This window comes from Chelonia mydas, chromosome 1 (assembly GCF_015237465.2).
Source record: "Chelonia mydas isolate rCheMyd1 chromosome 1, rCheMyd1.pri.v2, whole genome shotgun sequence".
In the NCBI taxonomy this organism is placed as follows: domain Eukaryota; kingdom Metazoa; phylum Chordata; order Testudines; family Cheloniidae; genus Chelonia; species Chelonia mydas.
In genome coordinates, this window is record NC_057849.1 from 236216946 (window position 1) to 236231208 (window position 14263).

Here is a 14263-nt window from a genome sequence, read left to right on the forward strand (position 1 = left end):
ATTAAATTAGATTAGCCAGGGGTTACAAAGTATGTTATTCTGTATGAAATCCAATGCATTTACTTCTCTGCTAGCCTTTCTGAATAAATTAGTGCCCTTGCAGTAGAATTTAATTGGTATCAAAGATATCTCTGCTGCTTTGTATTTTACAGTGAGCAAGGAAAAACCTTCCATGAATTTTACTTCCCTCTAGGAATATGAATGTCATTAGAAACTAACGGCAATTAAAGCATGTTGCTAATGTAGTCACATTTGCAATGAAATCATTGAGCTAGTGGAATCTCTCTATTAACCCACAACACTCAGGCAGCTTGCAAAATTTGTCTGGGAAGGATGATGGAAGATGTCTACAAAATTAGGTGCCGATACAGCAAGTCCTTGCAAGATGCTCATGGTTGTTCCACTATAATGCACGTGGACAATATGGATGGGTGCAAAATAAAGCTAAACACGAGGCATAGTTCTCCACTATGACAGGAAGTAAATCTGAACTTCTCTGTTCACTTGCTCCCTTATTTGCAAGAACACCAAGAAAAGAAGTAGTAGGGCACGGGTGAAGGTTAGGTATGTCTAAACAGGTAAGGCCGTAAGTACAGTTATATTAATGAGACTCTTATCTACATACCCCCCTCTTTGGTCCTATTTGGAGTAGCTTGGTGGCTTCACAGCAGCACTTAATGAAGCATTTGTTTCCCCACTCTCCGTGGCCCACTCTTCATTTTTACTTTGTCTTATTACTTGCAACATTCCATACCCAGGCTGTGGTAGATCAGATACATAGGTGGCTACCAGGGTAAATCTAGATTTCACCAGATTTCACTCACTATGTCTGAGTGTCTCTCTCTCTCTCTGACTCCAATCTGAACCCCAAGAAGAAGGCTGCTTGTGTTCACTTGAGATTCCAGAGTTTTGGGTTGAGGATATTTGCCTGACAGACAGACGACTGGTGAAAATATTCTTTAGAGAGGCCAAGAAAAAGCCAGCTCTCTGAGGAAAGGGGCCCTTCAGGCCTTGCTCTCCAGTGTGTATGGGTCAGGATCAGTGTCTTTATGCTGGCACAGTGAGGGGGGGGGGGGTGCAGGGCGAGATCACTCAGCAGCAGTGGCTTCTGTCTTGCTGGGCACAGTTCCCTGGTCCCGCTCATTTTGCCCCTCACAGATTCAGAGGAGCCCACTGTGACATTCTGTACCACGGGGGAATCCCAGCACCCCCCTGTTCATCCTTAGAATATGATTGTGTGGTATCCAATGCAAAGTTTGTCATGTCGGGTGTCTTCAGAAGGATCATGATACACTGAGCATTGTTGTTATAGTAATGTTATAGGTTGTAATTTCATGTATATAGTTATGAGGCTGAAAATGTGTCCTGAAGGCTTAAAATAGGCCCCGGCAAAACTCTCCAAGAGCAGAGAGGTAGTTCACACCTCGTCAGGGCATGTATGGGACAAACCCAGGCCAGCCTCACAGGAACAAAGGACACTGGACTAGGCAGCAACAAAGGATCTGTTGGACTCTTGAGTGAGTTGCCCCCCTTTCTTTGGTCACTTTGGGACTGCAATAGGTAATGCTCACCTGACTCTGAAAGTGTGTGGGGGGGGGGGGGGGGGGGGGGGGGAGGAGAAAGCCAAGAGGGAAGAAAGAACATGATAAAAGGGAGAGACATTTGCCATGTTCTCCTTCTCTCTTCCACCTCCATCTATAGACATCGCCACCAAGCGACTGAAGCCCTGATCAAAGGGGAGAGCCTGGCAGAAGAGCCAGCCTGTGACGAGAAGCATCTAAGTTTGTAAGGGCACTGAAAGGGTTAAGATCAGTTTAGAATGCGTTTTGCTTTTATTTCATTTGACCAAATCTGACTTGCTATGCTTTGACTTAAAATCACTTAAAATCTTTCTTTATAGTTCATAAATATGTTTGTTTATTCAACCTGAAGCAGTGCATTTGGTTTGAAGCATGCCAGAGACTCCCCTTGGGATAACAGGCCTGGTACATATCAATTTCTGTTAAATTGACAAACTCATATAAGCTTGCAGCGTCCAGCGGGCATAACTGGACACCGCAAGATGGAGGTTCCTAGGGTTGTGTCTGGGACCGGAGATATTGACTATTGTCATTTGGTTGCACAATCCAAGGAGCAGCTTACATGCAAGAGGCTGTGTAAGAGCAGCCCAGGAGTGGGGATTCTCACAGCAGAGCAGGGTAAGGCTGGCTCCGAGAGCCAAGGATTGGCGTGACCTAGCAGATCACCGGTCCAGATAACACCAAGGGAACGTCACACCTACCACAACATTTACTGAGAAAAATCCAACCCTTACCAGCCTGCCTATAAGTGAATTGTCAGTAGACTTGAAATAAGATTTGAAACACTGCCACCGTGTGTTAGGTAAAGATTATAACACTTGTAAAATAGACTTCTACAGAGGTGAAAGTGTTAGCTGGTGTCTATGGTTTCTTTTTTTAAGTTGTATGGCAACTGACATCACAACAGCACAAACAGACTGCTACAAATAAATTATTGTAATAAAGGAACCAAACACTTCACACACAGAGCTTTAAATGCTGCAGTAACAGTAGTCAGCTATTATTATAGAATTTAGCTGTAGCTCACGAAAGATTATGCTCAAATAAATTTGTTAGTCTCTAAGGTGCCACAAGTACTCCTCGTTCTTTTTGTGGATACAGACTAACACGGCTGCTACTCTGAAACACAGCAGAGGTGGCATCTTCCATTAGGGATGAAATACTAAATGCTTTCAGACTAGCTAGTTCTCAAAAAGCACCAAAAGCTGAAACAGCACCTTCTCTCTATTCCCTGTGTGAAAGGAAAATAGATTCTCAATACTATTCATGAGTTATTTTGATTTTTATTAAGGTGGTGCTTAGGAACCAGCCAAGAATGGGGGCCCTTGCTGAGATACAAACTGTATAAACAGAGTTGTAGGCCATCCCTCCCCATTAGTGGGATGGTCTGGTTGTGACTCACTCTATCTGGACTAAGAGAAAAGGAGTACTTGTGGCACCTTAGAGACTAACCAATTTATTTGAACATAAGCTTTCGTGAGCTACAGCTCACTTCACATGCAGCCGATGAAGTGGGCTGTAGCTCACAAAAGCTTATGCTCAAATAAATTGGTTAGTCTCTAAGGTGCCACAAGTACTCCTTTTCTTTTTGCGAATACAGACCAACACGGCTGCTACTCTGAAACCCATCTGGACTAAGTCTCCTGAGCATAATTTTCATTGTAGATTGATGATTACACCACTCTTAGAACTGGTCAAAAAGCCAACATATTTTCTGTAAAGATTTTGGTTAGGTTTTTTAATTTAAACATTGAAGTTTTGTTGAAAAATTTCATCATAGCCGTTTCTATGATGGACAAACTGAATAGGCCACCTTCAGGACCTAGCTAGAGACTAATCTGGGTGGTGCTCATCTGAAAGGAGACTATGACCCTTTGAGATTTGATGATGGCAAGGATAACCACAGCAAAGCAAAGAGGAACCAGGGAGGGAATTGTTTCCCGCAAGGGTGTGTCTAAGTAATAGTGCCTCCTGGGACTACTTACAGGGCAGTGTACTGAAAAAACAGTTAAAGAGAAATTATACAAGTCTAATGGCCAAAATACTGAGAGGTGCTGAGCACCTGCAACTTCTATTGCACAGTAGATGCTCAGCAACATGCAGTATATGGCCTTTATGATAACAAAATCACTGCAAGCACACAGTAAAGAAACACATGTTACAAGATGCTACACAAGTGCATGTAACGGCCAGATCCTACCATCCTTACGTTGAGAAGTACGTTATTGGGACAAATTCTTGGAGTATGCTACTACTCAGTGCAAGTAAAAGTGACAGTATCTGACCCTATGATATCATGTAATTAAAGATTGTGCCAGAATGCATACACACCAGGGGTCAAATTAAGTCTGAGCATGCAATCTTAACTTTGATATTTCCTATATGGAGTTCTTAGCCATGAAACCTGAATGTTGGCTTTTGTGTGGACATTATGAAAAACATTGATATCAAAGGTCTGATCCTATAGATCTTATTCATGATTTCAAGTGGCAAGGGCTGCAAGATCAGCCCCCAGCACTGCACAGTAAATAGCAATGCTTTTCATGATGTTAACATTGGCAGTGATCAGTATTCAGCTTAAGGAAAATCCACAGAAATTGAAACCATCTGTTCAGATTAATCTGTAGTAGTAAACAGGGGAAGCCTGACTCAGATTTCCTTTGCAAACTTCATATTGGACATTTAAGATGCACCACACTGTTAGCACAAAGATTGTAACTGTTTAATGTGGCAGAATGATAACTTTACAGGTAAAATGGAGCTAGGTTTCACATGGTTTCCTTCGGTGTCCCCATTTGTCTGTCTTATACATCTGTTTCTTGTCTTATACTTAGATCATAAACTCCTTGTGGGCAGAGACTGTCTTTTTATCTTGTGTTTGTACAGCACCTAGCACAAGGGTGGTCTGGTCTATGACTGGGATCCCTAGGTGCTACTGAAATACAAATAATAATAAGTGACATATATTATTACATTGCTTAAAAAAGAATTAACTTGATCACCCTCTCCAGTTTTAAATAAATGAGCTTTTCTACCAACAACGTCTAAAAGTGCTGCAATAATCTCCCAGTGGGAATGGCAGGTAACTGTGACAATGTTGATGATTCTGAAGTTGTTGCTTATGAGACAAGGTTGAAAAAACATACAGTGAATGCAACCAAATTAGTCATGCCCTGCCAGGTTCATTTTTTAAACTTCTTTTGGATGAGATGTAAAACCAAATTCCTGACCATGGTTATTAAAAAGCCAGGCTTATTTTATAAGATTAAGGGTGCTAGCTAGTGTTCTAGCCAAATTCTAACCTAGGAAATTATGTTCTGACTCTTTACATTCTCTTTCCAGAGTCATCTGGAGGAGCCATTTCCTAAAAGCAGCCACGATGCCCTCATGGAATTGCTGTTTCTCCCCACAGTGCTTGTCATTTTAATTAACTGACTGAGGAGGGAGAAGAGAGAAGGGGGGTGGGGGTGAATAACAGCTTTAAAGGGACAGACTAGTAAATAGGGTTTAAAAAGGAAAGCTAGAAAATTTCCATAGAAACAAATTGTTAAAAAATGGGTCAGAAAATTGCGAATTGTTTTACTCTGTTTCCATTTTCCAGTCAGCGCTACTTAAAACTCAAGGTTTGTTTCCACCTTGAAATTTTAAGCTTGGGGTAATAAATCTGTAATCAACTGTGGTGTGTAAGGCACACTTCCTGTCTATTGGATACAGTCTATGTGTCTGTGTTAACTATGGTTAGACTTGAAATGACTAGATTTTTTTTGCAATATATGTTGATTTCACCACAGACACCCAAACTCACAAAAAATTTCCATTGATAGTAATCAAAATCTGCAGATAGGCAAAGAAAGAAAAATGCTGCTTGAAAACTTTTTGGAGGTTTATTTACTTTGTATAGTTTGACACGTGACATTGACAATTTGTATTTTAATGGTTATAAAGCTCGAACATGTTGAATCTCAACATCTGCTGTCATTAAATAATTAGTTTGACACACCTCTATTGCCTGATCTGCCCCCCGCCACTCCCCCCCCCCCACAATTTTGTGCAACTGAACATGTAAATTAATAAAAATACAAAAACGCTTAAATCAAGTTCTCCCAACCTTACCAAAACTACCAGGCAGTTCTTCATGGCCAGAGTGTACAGCACAATGGCAGCTGGGTTATCCCAGGTGATCAGAAGTATTACAAATACCACAAATACTTAACACCACTTAAATGTTACTAAACTCTTTAGTAACATAATACAATATAGAATTTAACATTAAAAATACTTAATATTTTGGTGCCTTTCATCTGAAGATCTCAAAGCATTTTACAAATGCATATTCTCACAAAACCTCTACGTTAGGTGGGAATATTACTAAACTCTTTCTACATGTGTGTAAAAGGAGGCACCGAAAAGCCAGGTGACAACACATCAATGGTAGACTTGGAAGAGGAAACCAGAGTCTGTAGTCTCAATCCACTTCTCTAGTATAGTAGGCCACGCTGGGAACATTTTGATAGTTTTTCAGCCTCAAATTCCTCCATTCCTAAAATTTCTAAACAAGATGAGAAAGGCTGAATACTTCCTTTAAAACTGTTTTAAAATGTATTTTCATCTCATTTTCAGCTGTATGGATTGCATTTTTTTTTTAAGAGAAGAAGTTTGAAATATTGATTAACGTTCTCCTTTAACATTTTGGTATACGATTCCAGTTTTATCATTATCCAATATTGATTTAATGCAATAACTTTATTAGTTTATTACATTGATTTATGAACAGAGAGCACTGTGTATCAGTTGAGTATAAATGTACTTTCTTAACATTAATATTTCTACTTAGAGTCTAATCAGTGCTATCTGTGTTAGTGAACTTGACTGTCATAATATTGCCCCATGGAGAAAATTTCACATAATAAACCTAGTCCTGTCTCTACATCTGTCTGAATGGAACCTCACTGAAGTTAGTGGGCTTTTGTGTGGATACAGAAGTTCACCCACATGGATGTAGACACAGGCCCACATTAACCTATATTTGTAATACATCAAACAGAACCCGCAGCTTTCATTACAAGGCACAAACCCTGCTCATCTAACTCGTGCCATTCCATTCCATTTGCTTTTTTGAGGTTACTCACATGAGTAAAGCAAACTGGATTTGGCCTCCACTTATCTGTACTTTAGATTGCAAAAAAGAGTCCTTTACTAAAATGTAAGACAATATTGGCAAACTCTATTAAAAGGAGAAATCCTACAGATGAAATTATCAGAATAGAATGGATTTCTCTGAAGCATTTAGAAACATCAGAGATCCTGGAAAGCTTTTATAAATCTGTTTTGATTCTATTGGCTCATGCAAACAATATGCTTCCCATATACTTGACATGTCACTAAACTATCCCCATCCTTCCCAAATTTGCATTACAATTAATCCTCTTAAGCAAATCACCACTGGCCAGATGTCTTCAGTCAAGCTTAAAACCCTATTAAAACGCATTCTGCCCTCCCCTTCCCTTTCACAAACTGTGCTCAGTCTGACAGGACTGAGGATTTATATATCACAGATCACAGGTTTTAGAAGTATAACTGAAATAGAGTGCACCCCCCACCTTTGCTTCTCCACAACCTATGGTACAGTTCCTTAGACTTTTCACTTTCCCAATGAACGTGAGGGATATTTGTGGTAGCTGAGGAGAAAGGGATGAGAGAAACATGAGCAGGCTTCCAAAAACAGCAATGGGTTTGGAGGTTACATTCTGATCAGGGCTGTCAAGCAATTAAAAAAAATAATTAATTGATTAAACAAAAGAAATAGTATTTTTCAATTCACCTAATACAAGTACTAGAGTGCAATCTCTATCATGAAAGTTGAACTTACAAATTTATAATTATGTACAGAAAACCCCTGCATTCAAAAATAAAACAATGTAAAACTTTAGTGCCTACAAGTCCACTCAGTCCTACTTCTTGTTCAGCCAATCGCTCAGACAAACAAGTTTCTTTACATTTGCAGAAGATAATGCTGCCTACTTCTTGTTTACAATGTCACCTGAAAGTGAGAACAGGCATTCTCATGGCACTGTTCTAGCCGGCGTCACAAGATATATATATATGCCAGAGGCAGTAAAGATTCATATGTCCCTTGATGCTTCAACCACTATGCCAGAGGTCATACATCCATGCTGATGATAGGCTCTGCTTGATAACAATACAAAGCAGTGCAGACCGACATGTTTTCATTTTCATCACCTGAGTCAGATGCAACCAGCAGAAGGTTGATTTTCTTTTTTGGTGGTTCAGGTTCTGTAGTTTCCGCATCAGTGTGTTGCTTTTTTAAGACTTCTGAAAGCATGCTCTACACCTCATCCATCTCAGATTTTGGAACGCACTTTTTAAACCTTGGGTCGAGTGCTATAGCTATCTTTAGAAATTTCACATTGGTATTGTCATAAATATAAAGGGAAGTGTAACCACCTTTCTGTATACAGTGCTATAAAATTCCTCCTGCCAGAGGCAAAACCCTTTCACCTGTAAAGGGTTAAGAAGCTAAGGTAACCTAGCTGGCACCTGACCCAAAATGACCAATGAGGGGACAAGATACTTTCAAATCTGGAGTGGGGGGACAAAGGGTTGTCTGTCTGTCTGTGTGATACCTTTGCCGGGAACAGATCAAGGATGCAAGTTCTCCAACTCCTGTAAAGTTAGTAAGTAATCTAGCTAGAAAATGTGTTAGGTTTTCTTTGTTTAATGGCTTGTAAAATTTGCTGTCCTGGAGGGAATGTATATTCCTGTTTTTGTGTCTTTTTGTAACTTAAGGTTTTGCCTAGAGGGATTCTCTATGTTTTGAATCTGATTACCCTGTAAAGTATTTACCATCCTGATTTTACAGAGGTGATTCTTCTACCTTTTCTTTAAATAATAAATATTCTTCTTTTAAGAACCTGCTTGATTTTTCGTTGTTCTTAAGATCCAAAGGTTTGGGTCTGTGTTCACCTGTACCAATTGGTGTGGATATGATCATCAAGCCTTCCCCAGGAAAGGGAGTGTAGGGCTTGGGGGAATAGGACTCCAAGTGGTCCTTTCCCTGTTCTTTGTCTAAAACATTTGGTTGTGGCAGCATTTTACCTAATCCAAGGGCAAAGACTTTGTGCCTTGGGGAAGTTTTAACCTAAGCTGGTAGAAATAAGCTTAGGGGGTCTTTCATGTGGGTCCCCACATCTGTACGCTAGAGTTCAGAGTGGGGAAGGAACCTTGAAAGGTATCTTCTTTGCATTTGGTCAGATTTTGCACTGAAAGTGTTCTTAAAATGAACAACATGCTGGGTCATCATCCGAGCCTGCTATAACATGAAATATATGGCAGAATGCGAGTAAAACAGAGCAAGAGACATACAATTCTCTCCCAAGGAGTTCAGTCACAAATGTAATTAATGCATTATTTTTTTAACGAGAGTCATCAGCATGGAAGCATGTCTAGAACGATGGCCGAAGCATGAAGAGGCATATGAATCTTTAGCACATCTGGCATATCTTGTGATGCAAACTACAACAGTGCCATGTGAATGCCTGTTCTCAGTTTTAGGTGACACTGTACTTAAGAAGAGGGCAGCATTATCTCCTGTAAATGTAAACAAATTTGTTTCTCTCAATGATTGGCTGATCAAGAAGTAGGACTGAGTGGAATGTAGGCACTAAAGTTTTACATTTTTGTTTTCGAGCTCAGTTATGTAACAAAAAAACCCATACATTTGTAAGTGGCACTTTCATGATAAAGAGATTACACTACAGTACTTGTAGGAGGTGAATTGAAAAATACTGTTTCTTTTGTTTATAATTTTTGCAGTGCAAATCTGTTATCAAAACTAATATAAAGTGAGCACTGTACACTTTGTAATCTGTTGTAATTGAAATTGATATATTTGAAAATGTAGAAAAACATCCAAAAATATTTAATAAATTTCAATTGGTATTCTGTTGTTTAAATAACAGTGCAATTAATTTTTGTAATCACGATTAATTTTTTTTAGTTAATCTCGTGAGTTAACTGCAATTAATCAACGGCCCTAGTTCTGACAGATGTGGCTATGATGTATCCATGTGTCTTTGCTCTAGACATTGGGCAGGAAATCTCACATGACCACACCAAGTATTTCAAGAATACAAGCTTTTCAGGAGAGAAGCCAGAAAACTTGATAAAAATACAGAAAGATCAATTAACTTGGGGGGACCTCAAAAGTTGATTCTGGTTTTGGGTGAAGATTTGGTTTCAACCTTATTTTATCCCCCACATTTCTATTCCCAAAAAAGATGGGCAGGTGTTGGCAAATATAATAATTTTAATTAACAGCTATAGATAGAAAATCTCACCACAGCCACATGCAATGTGAGCTCAAAGCATAACCCCAAATTTGAAAACCTGGAACTTTTGAAGGCAGAGGAATCCCAGACTGCAGCGTGGAACTCTTTCTCTACTTACACCCACAAAACCACCAGCCACTTACAGTTAAGGTCTCTCAGGTGCATTTTCTTAGGACTTCCTTGCTTCTTGGAGCTTGTTAGAAGTTAAGGCAGCAGTAACACGCAGCACAGTGCCCACCTCTAACCATTAACCAATTGACCCCACAACACTTTTTCACACCACCATATTAATACCTCATTTCACACACTTGCTATAAATGCAACACTAATACCAACCTCTGTGCACACATCAAAAATGGAATCACCACATTTAGGAGGTACCCAGGATGAAAGTTATCCTCTTCCAGACTGTGACGGGATGTGCATGCTCCGCACTAGGCAGGATGGGGTTAAACCCACATTACGGACAGCAGAAGTCCTTCCCCCTAGGCCAGACTTGGCATGCTCCAGATGCTGCAGCAGTATAAAGGGAGGAAGCCCAGATAATTTGGGGCTGGATGCCAGAGGGGGAGGACCTGTGCTGGAAGCTCCTGCTGAGGACCGGCTACGGCCCCTGCCTGCAGAGATCGGAGGCCTCAGAGGTCAGCTTGGACCCCTGCAACCAATGGAGCCCCAGGAAGTGACTGGTGCTGTGGAGTGTGGAGACCCCAAAGCCTCATCGACTGCTGCACCAGAGACAATAGTAGGAAGTGACCCAGGGAGTTGATGGAGTGGTATCTCCTACGCAGGTATGCTCAGCGTGTTTCAATGGGACTCCCCGATGAGCCAGTGACAGACCATTCTGCCACTGCCAGGGCCTTGGGTCGGGGCCTGGTGGAGTCGGATGGTCCCAGACCCCCCTACCTGGGCCGCAAGCCACCCATGCTGGTGGCCCCTCGGGTGCTGGCTATTAGGCCACGCTGCCCTTCACCAAAGGGCTGCACTATTGACTCTGGCTGCCAGGCCATGCTGTCCTGTATCAAAGGGCAGCACTATTAACTCTAGCAGCTAGGCCACGCCACCCTGAGCACCAGGGCTATTAACTTTTCCCTGATCCTTAAACCCCGGGGTGGCGAGGTCAGAGACAGACAAGAGGACTTAACAGCGGTGTCTGCATACCCGTTGGTACTTCCCTTTCGGGCTGGGGTGTTCATACACTGCCACACATGGTGAAGAATGCAAGCAATGGCTGAGAGGTCCAGAAGAAGGGATCTACACAGTGAGATCCCCACACCAGTCAGAAATGGATACTGAGAAGCTCCTGAAGTGGATGCTGGAAAGTCAGCAGCAGCCAGCAGCAGCAGGCCCAGTTGATGCAGTGGATGACCAGTCAACACCAGCTCCATGTGACCCAGCATCAGGGGCAACAACAGCAGCTGCTTTGTGAGTTGGCTGCCCAGCACCAGACCCAACAGGAGCACCTGGTCCAGCAGGTGGCAATGCTATTAAACCCGGTTGCACCATCAGGGCCTGTCCCCACAGGGGTAGGGCTGGGAGATGCCCTGCTGGGACTGCCTATACGTCTCACCAAGATGGGGAGAGGTGATGATCCCGAGGTGTTTCTAATCACCTTTGAACTGGTCGCTGTGGCTGCCCGCTGGCCTCCAGAACACTTGGCCACCTTATTGGCCGCCTATTTAACTAGCCAGGCACAGACCCCCTACCGCAATCTTGATCCTCACAAAGCCTTGGAGTATCCCCAAGTGAAAGCCGCCATATTGGATCACACTGGCATTAGGCCGGGGATCTACTGCCAGTGGCTCCACAAAGAACGGTACCCTCCGGGAGCTCGACCACGGGCCGTGGCCCAGCTCATGCAGGACTGTTGGAGATGGTTGAACCTGGAGAACTTAACCAGGCCTTAGGTGGTGGAGGCAGTGGCCCTAGAACAATTCACGCAGATACTGCCCGCAGGCGGGAAGGAATGGGTACACCACCACCAACTGGCAACGCTGGTGGAAGCTGTGGGCCTAATGGAAGACTACCTGGCTGCTGATGGGACCGAGGCCAGGAGGAGGGAACCTATGGAGGCTGGAGCTGAGAGAACCCCAACGCCTATCCCGACCACCACTCGCCAAACCCTCCAGTCCTGAACCCCGACAACACGGCAGCTGAACCTGGGCTAGGAGTGAAGAGCACCCACAAGAGGGACGAGGTCCACCACAGGAAGACACTGGGCCCACAGATATCCAAGATTGCTGCTGGAAGTGTGGCCAAGAGGAGCACTTTTGGCTGGAGTGCCCTTATATGGATTTTAACTATGGCCAAGTCTGGGTCACTGACGAAAGGGCATGGAAATGGGGCCCAGGGAAGCTCCTGGTCCCCATATGGGTAGAAAAGATCCACACAACTGCCCTAGTTGACTCCGGATGTAGCCAGATGCTCATCCAGGAGGGGTTAGTCCCCGGCCTTAAACTCTCCGGGGCACAGATGCATCTTCAATGTATCCATGGTGACATCCACCCTTATCCCACTGCCAGGGTGAAAATCAAGATCTACCACCAGGAGGAAGTCCTCCATGTAGGTATGGCCCCCAGGCCAGCCTACCCCACAGTGCTGGGGCAGGACTGCCCTGAATTAGGGGAGATCCTCCGGAAATATGAACAGCCAGCCCTGCAAGCCAAGGAGGTCAAGGCCCCAAGGAGGAAACTACTCGGCCATTCACCAGAAATCGACCCTGGGGAAGGATCCTCCCCCAGTGAGCCATCTGCCAACACCCGACCCGATATGGACCATCCGGTGGAGGACACCCAGGCAGAGCTGGAACGAGATGTGGATTTCGTGCAAGAGCAGAGAGAAGACTCGACCTTGAGTAGAGCCTGGGAGCAGGCCACAGCCTCAGACCTGGAAGGGGATGCAATGCCAAGACCTCCGCAGGGGCCGCAGCTCGAGATCTGGTGGGACCGCTTGTATTAGGTGGTACAGGAACTGCAAACACTAGAACCTCTCTGGCAGCTGTTGGTCCCCCAAAGATTATGCCGGAGCCTCCTGCATTTAGCCTATGTGACACCCTGGGAAGGCCATCTGGGGCAGGAAAAGACTCTCCAAAGAGTAGCCCGCCATTTCTTTTGGCCCAGCATCCACCAAGAAGTCTGGTACTACTGTGCTTCTTGTCTGGAATGCCAGCGGTCTGGACTGAAAGGGGTACCCTGAGCAGCACTTATACCCTTTCCGGTGGTCAGCACGCCCTTCAAACGTATCGGAATGGACCTTGTTGGGCCCCTGGAAAGATGTAAGACAGGAAATCGATTTATTCTAGTAATTGTTGATTACGTGACTCCATACCCCGAAGCTGTCCCGCTCCGATCGGCCATGGCACCCGCTATCACCACCGAATTGGTGAAGGTCTTCGCTAGGGTGGGGATACCCAAGGAAATCCTGACTGATCAGAGCACTAACATGTCCTCTAAACTGATAGCAGAGCTGTGCCTTCTCCTGCGTATACGGCAGGGGTCGTCAACCTTTGGCACGTGGCCCATTAGGGTAATCCACTGGCGGGCCGCAAGGCATTTTGTTTACCTTGACCCTCTGCAGGCAGGCCCCCCCCCCGCAGCTCTCAGTGGCTGCGGTTCGCCATTCCCTTCAGCAGCTCTATTGACTCTAGCCGCTAGGCCATGTTGCCCTGAGCACCAGGGCTATTAACTTTTCTCTGGTCCTTAGACTCCTGGGTGGCGAGGTCAGAGACGGACAAGTGGACTTAATGGCGGTGTCCTCATACCCCCTAGCACCCTCCTTTCAGGCCAGGGTGTGCATACACCGTCACATAGGGCTTAGAAATTTCATCAGAGAACAATTCCCTCCAGCTCACTTTTCAAGTTTCATGCTCTGGGAGCAGGTCTTTGCTTATGTTAAGAGCTGCATATAAGTTGCCGCTTGTTGGAAGCCATTTGCAGTGCACAGCAACACAGTAAGTTTTATTAGTCCCATGATCATTGCTATATAATCATCAGAACTCTCTACTGGCACATTATCTATTAGCTATTTCTATCTGTACAAACATCTGTCTTTTATAGAGCATTTCTGGAACAGTTTATAGCTCACTGTGTGTGTAGGGTGACCAGATAGCAAGTGTGAAAAATCAGGACACTTTTTTGGGGGGGGTGAGTGTAATAATTCCGTATAGAAGACAAAGCCCCTAATGTCGGGACGGTCCCAATAATATCTGGTCACCCTGTGTGTGAGAGTTCATAGATCTAAATAATATTTTGCACATAGACGATGTGGTAGAAATACCACCAGGCTGGATAGGCTCTTACCACCATGTGTTCACCATCATTCCATAGATCAGAGCATAGT